The 6795-nt window shown below is 47.5% G+C and overlaps 1 pseudogene; it reads right to left on the bottom strand.

Moving 5' to 3' along the window:
* Window positions 1-3263: 3263 nt before the first annotated feature.
* Window positions 3264-4682, bottom strand: LOC147727774 (uncharacterized; annotated as a pseudogene).
* Window positions 4683-6795: the final 2113 nt, after the last annotated feature.

The following is a 6795-nucleotide window of genomic DNA, read 5'->3' as shown; positions in this document are numbered from 1 at the left end:
TAAGCTGTGGGATTCCTACAGGGGTCAGGGAGCTGGGCTTTTAACGAGAGGACCTCACTTCGTTTCCAAGGGGTAAAAACCCATTGCTCCTGAAGCCTAGCATCCACTCATGCTCGGGTAACATTGCCCCCATTATCCGTTATCTCAGGTACTTCGGGAAAGAAGAGAGGATGTACTTCTCTCATGGGGTGCTGTGTTCCCCACTCGAAACCTTTCCGATGCATTTGTTCCTTATAATGCATGAGTGTTTGCACATTCTGATATACCTCCTTAGTTTGAAGATGGAATTTATGAGCATGGTCCCTGATGTCACGCAGTATCTGAGGGGGCAGCCCCTCCTCAAAACACTGCTCCCATAATGAAATCAGTTGGAGCGCCATGCTTTCTAAAGCCAAGTGTTGCGCAACTGGTTCAAAATCCTTCATAGTGCTCCAAATATCTTCCAAAGTATAAATAAGGTTCTGCATCCATTGGGATGCCTGAATTATAATAGCTCTCCTCTCTTCCTGCCCCATCAGCGACCGAGTGTAGGCTTGTTGATCACTCAAGTCTGTCACCGGCCGCTTAGGTGTGGCACCGCGCAGACCGCCAATATTTCGGACATCTAAAGTGGTCTGAGACGGAGGGGAGAGAAATACTGGATGTGAGGGCGAAGGAACAGCCGCGTCCGGCTGCAGGGATATTAAGGGTAAGGTAGTCGGACGAAGTGAAGGAGGTGGAAACAAAACAGTCTATCCTACCCCGCCAGTGGGGGCCGTTGCAACCACCACTAACTGGGTTTTTGGGGTCGCCACGGCTCCGGACTGGTCAACTCATAACAGAGGTACGGCTGGATACAGACCTTGGGGGGCGTAAGGGGGAGGCGGTCGGACTTCCAATAATTCTTCCAGTTCGTCACCTGTCTCTGGTCTGGCTAAGTGACTTTTGTCCGTCTCTAATCGGAACTGCCTATCCATTCTTTCGATATTTTGTTCCACCTTCCCCTTATCGTACGCTACTGCTTTCTGAGTCACCGTTTGTCCTGACTTACATTTACCCAATTTTTCTTCCCTAATTCGTCGTCTTTTTGCCTTCTTCAACCATAAGTTCAAAGAGTCAAACATTGACTGACGACTTTTCTTCATAAATAATTTATTCTGTATATAGTTAATCTTTCTCTCATCAAAAGACCCCGTGAGGGGCCACTGTAGTTCTAAATTGTCTTTAGTATACCGGTTCCAAAGAGTATTAAATAAAATTGGCTGTAATCCATGCTTAACATACATATCGAAACTGGGACTGTCCTCGGGAGGGGCGGACTGTCTTTCTTCGAGCTGTGTTCCTCTCCGACAGCAGCACCCAAAACATATTTCACTAAAACAAGGCATATGACAACAAATATACAATGCTCGTCTGTTCAGTTTCCACATACACACTTGGACGCGTCCTCTTTACCATTCACTCCTATCGCTCGCATTCGATCATCACAATAAAGTGCTGTAAAAACCGTGCAATACCAGTTTCCCTCAAAAGTATCTTCTATGCAAATGGCGTCTTCAAATACGAACAGAGCCCGTCGACTCCTGTTCGGGGAATCGATTCAAAAAGAATTCCAGACAACCAAAATCGAACCAAAGGAACAGTCCTCAGACTGTCCTGCAAGTACCTGATAGGCAAACCACGAACCCTCTCACAGGCTCTCCCATGGTCACGTCCTGGTTGGACCGAGCATCTGGGCACGTAGCACCAGAACCCGTGCTTACCCAGTTGTTCCCAGGGCGTTCCCGGAGGGGATCCGGCCGAGCGAGTAACCCCGAACTCTGCTAAGGCATCAGGTGTTATTTTTATCAAACAAGTCCGTGAGGCATCCACTGAGCAGACCCCTTTGCCACAACAGCAGACCCTCAGATTCCCTTGTGGTCCGGCACCTTGCAAACAAAAACAGTTAACACTGCCACCGCGTGATTCCTATCCAATCAAAAACTCGGAGATCACTCACCTGGTGCACTTCAGGCCGATTGCGAATTTCTCCACTGCCGACACCTAGACAGACCAACACAGTCTGTTCTTTTCTCGGGTTAAGCCCGTAGGACTCCGGCGAAGGGTCTTCAATTGTTGGGAGGGATACTGCGCTCGAGAGTTATTGTTATTGTTATTGTTATGTTGGATTTATATCGCGCCAATCACCTACAGGTCTCTAGGCGCTCGGAAATCGATGGAATTCATACAATAACTACGTATCCCACAGGGAGGTAGTGCAGCAGCCAGCCTACATTGCACCCAGGACCCTCCCAAACAGTAATGTCTTTAGAGACTTTCTAAACCGCAGGAGATTCACCTCTCTGCGTAGCCCCTCAGGCAGCTTATTCCATAATTGAGGGACCAAGACAGAGAAGGCTCTCCCTCCCTTGGTTACCAGTTTGTACCTAGGGCAGATCAGCAACTGAGAATCAGAAGATCTAAGTGTTCTTTTTGGACTATACACTTCCAGACGGTCTCTGATATAGACAGGTGCATGGCCATAAATTGCCTTATGGGCCGTGCATAGACTCTTAAACTCAACCCTCTCTTTTATGGGGAGCCAGTGTAAGCTCTGTAGTAAGGGAGAGGCCTTGGTCCTTCTGGGGAGTCTAAAGATCATTCGCGCTGTGTCGTTCATCACAACCTGCAATCTGTTTATCAGGGTTTTAGGGAGGCCTAAATAAAGGACATTCCCATAGTCTATTCTTGAAATAATGGTCGCCGCTACAATTGTTCGCAACATGGCCTGGGATAGAACGGGTACTAATTTACGTAGCTGCCTGATGATGTTCGTGCAGCTCCCAACAACAGCGGAGATTTGGCTGCCCATTGACAGGTCACAGTCCAGCTTAATCCCTAAGCTCTTTACATTTGCATTTGGCTTCGGAGCTGGCCCTAACTCCTGTGGCCAGTAGAGATAACTCCAAGGTGAGGCGGTAGATGGAATTACCAATACCTAAGTCTTGTCTGGATTGATCTTCAGCAGATTTCTCGTCATCCAACCGACCGTATACCTCAGGATATTCTGCGCTTGAAGTTGCGCTGCTCAATATTATCGATACTCAGTACGAGCTGAGTATCGTCAGCGTAGTTAAAGACTCTGCAGCCCATACTGGCCAGAGATGCAATCAGAGGTTGAAGGTACAGATTAAACAGTAGTGGGGACAATGCGGAGCCCTGAGGCACCCCACACTCTAAAGTCCCAACGTCTGATATCAGATCCCCCTATTGTATCCTCTGTGTTCTTCCCAGAAGAAAGGATTTCAGCCAGTTAAGGCTACTCCTTTAACCCTGAAGTTATCTAGTCTTTCCAGGAGCAGGGCATGGCTGACAGTGTCAAACGCCGCCAACAGATGTAAAAGAATCAGGGCGCTCGCTTTCTTAATGTCAGCCATGCCTCTTAATTCATCCAGCACCGAGAGCATCACCATCTCGGTGCTGTGATGTGCTCTAAACCCTGCCTGTTGCTCGTGGAGTAAACAATGAGACTCCACGTAAAGAGATAGAAACTTCAGGACATGCTGTTCTAAAATCCTAGAGAGAAAGGGCAGCTGAGAAATTGGTCTATAGTTCTTCAAGACCGCAGGATCAGCGCCTGGTTTCTTCAGCAGGGGCCTAACTCGCGCTTCCTTAAATTCAACAGGTAGATACCCCATTTCTAAAGATCTATTAAGGAGAGAAATAATGCGCTCCTCCAAAATGGGACGTGCCACACGAAATACACTAGGGGGGCATGGGTCTGCTGGGGAACCAGACTTAGTTCTACCCATTAATTGCTCCAAGCTCAGCGCATCAATATCTGGAAACTCCACGATAGTACAGTCCGTGGAGTTATAGAGATCAGGGTGTGAGACAGGACCGTTCAACATATTACTTTTTATTTCCGAGATGATGTTCTCCACTTTTTCCAGGAAATATCCCTGAAAGGTATTGCAATCTATAGTGGTGTCTGAGCATTCCGTTTTTTTGCTCAGCTCAGATAAAATTTTAAAGGTCTCTTTCTGGACATTCCAAGCCTTATTTAGGCGAGACTCATAATGCTCCGCCTTTGCTTGCAGTATACGTTTTTTGTACCTGTGAAGGTAGGCTTTATACTGATCCCTAGCTATGTCGTGTTTGGTTTTCCTCCAAGATCTCTCCAAGGTCCGGAGCTTCCGTTTGTGCTCCCTCAAGAGCGGGGTAAACCATGGGGCTCCTTTTCCTGGTCCTTTAATAGGCTTGGTCCTTTCAGGTGCTATCAGATCAATAGCTTGACACAGGCTCCACGTTAAATCCGGGTATTCCAGGTCCAGATTGCTTCCACCAGCAGAGGGTCAGGCCACTTTCGGAAATGTCTCGGTCAGGGTTTTTAGATCAACCTTATCCCATTTACGTATTTTCCTGACTCCCCAAGACAGATCGCTTAGGTGTCCATCAATATAGACCTCACAGTTCACTAAATAGTGATCGGTCCATATGCATGGTAGAACACCTCTGAGGATTACATTTGGATCTGAGGTCCATACAAGATCAAGGGTATGACCCTTAATATGGGTGGGTACTTCCACAAGTTGTTTGAAGCTCAAAGAGGACATTGTAGTATTCAATTGGCGTGTAGCCAGATCCTTGTGAGGATTTTCCCAATGTAAATTGAAGTCTACAACTACCACGATTTTTTTGTATCTTGTGCAGAGGTCAGACATAATGGGTGCAAAAAGATCATTGAATAATGGGGTAGAGTTGGGTAGGCGGTAGACCGACAAAACTACCAAACAAGAGTTATTCAAGGTGATCTTTACCCCTAACAGGGCAGATAGATCCACTGTTTCTGACAGTAATCTTACTACTGACAGATTCTTTTGTACAAAATCGCTACCCCCCCCCGTGCACTTACTGCACGGTTATGCCATATCGCGTCGTAATTGATAGGGAGAGCCGCAATAATATCTGGCATAGAGTTATCATTCGTCCAAGTCTCTGATAGAGTCAGGACATCGATATCATTATCCCGAAGCAGGGTAAAAATCTCCATATAGTGTTTGTGGAGCGACCTGGTATTTAGGTTGGCTAACTTTAACAGAGAGGACTTAGTACCAGGCTTGCCATTATCGAGACGTTTAATGGCATACTTATTCAGCTTTAGTAAGACTGTAGGGTCTAATGGCTGCTCACCTTTATTAAGTTGAAGCAGCTCTTCCGAGGAGTACAATAGCCGTTGGTCAGAAGTCCTGGCCCCGGGGCCCGTCCGTGCGCGGACGGGCGCAGACGGGCTGGACTCTGGCGTGACTCCGGCGATGCTCTGGCGAGCCCGCAGCGCATGACCGCCGCGCGTCAGCATGACCGGTTTAAGTACCGGTCTAGCGTCCTTGTGACGACTAGACCGTGCAAAGCTTCTGGGCCATTCACCCCCCACCAAAGATGTCCGCCGCAGTGCTGCTTCGAGGGAGAAAGGACCCGCACCAAGCGCGGTGAAATTTCCAAATTTAGAGTGCAAGTAAGTGGGCAGTTTGAAATCAGGGTGAAAGGCAAAATTATCACCAACTAAAATAGAAAAAACGGGGGTATTTTAAAAACGCTCATAAATAGCTTGTAAATAGCTTGTAAATAGCTCCTGTGAGCGCACTACGCTCTGCGCTGCTCCTTGTGATTCAGTAATAGTTTCCAGTGAGTGGGACGGCTTCTTTACATACCACAAACGGGTGTCTCAAATCAGGATCCTCCTTCTGTTCACCCCCTCGGCCAGAACTCCTCCTTGTCCCGTCACCCCTGTTTACAGGAGGGGACGACCCTATCGCGGAGTCCCGGCGGAGTCACCAAATGAAGGATTCAAAATTAACCAAACAGGTTATACTTGTAAATAACCCGTATACCTCTATTGCAGATAATAATTCAGTCGGCAATGGAGAAGGTTCAACCGTTTATTCATCAAATACAAGCCCTGCCAGGGGAGCCTCAGTCTGCACGACCCTCAGAGGTGCACAGAGGAGACTGACTACGTGTTCGAAGTACAAAGCTTATATACATTTCACAAGTTCATAATCACACCCTACAAGGAAAAATACAGTTTGTCAGTGAGTCAAAAGGAATACCCATATAAGGCACAACAGATTTGTTAGTAGCCTAGGCCCAAGCTATTCTGGGGGCATGTCAGCGAGGTGCCTCCCTTTCTATCTGTAGCCCGGGGAGTACAGGATCCCACAAGAAGGACAGGTGTGACCTTGGGTTTAATCGAGCTGTAAGCTAACAAATATAATGGGCAGCTCGACTGTCCGAGGTTTCGAAACCGAACAAGGTAATCACGTCGTTTCAGGGAAGCACTACTAGCACACAGAGAAACGAAACAAAATGGCTTGGGTTATACCAATAGGTCGAAAAGGGCCTTCCTGAAGCAATCGCGAAGCATACATATACTACATAATACTGCATAATCATTCAGATGCATATATGGTTATATGGTACATAGTGGGCCAATCATAAGTACATATAATTTTACATCCCAACAAACACCTACTCAGTAACTTTTCACTTTCCTTTTCCCGCACTCATGACGGCCGCATAGCACATTTAGCATCGCCCCGTCCACTTCCTATCAACATATCTACGCGCGGATATGTCATCGCATGCCGCCCCGCCCGCCCCTCGCTGCACGGGGATGCCGTTTCTTAACCCTAGTTCTACGAACTCCACTTTGAGACACCACTACCTGCACATGACGGTAGCGGCCTGGTGTGACATCCCAGAACCCCAAGGATTCGTTCCCCCGACATCACAAGCATATTTCAGGTAAGCCGTGGCCATCTCATGTCTGCGCTCCTT

This window comes from Lissotriton vulgaris, chromosome 3_1 (assembly GCF_964263255.1).
Source record: "Lissotriton vulgaris chromosome 3_1, aLisVul1.2, whole genome shotgun sequence".
Taxonomy (NCBI): Eukaryota; Metazoa; Chordata; class Amphibia; order Caudata; family Salamandridae; genus Lissotriton; species Lissotriton vulgaris.
This window is presented reverse-complemented; position numbering and strand designations above follow the sequence as displayed.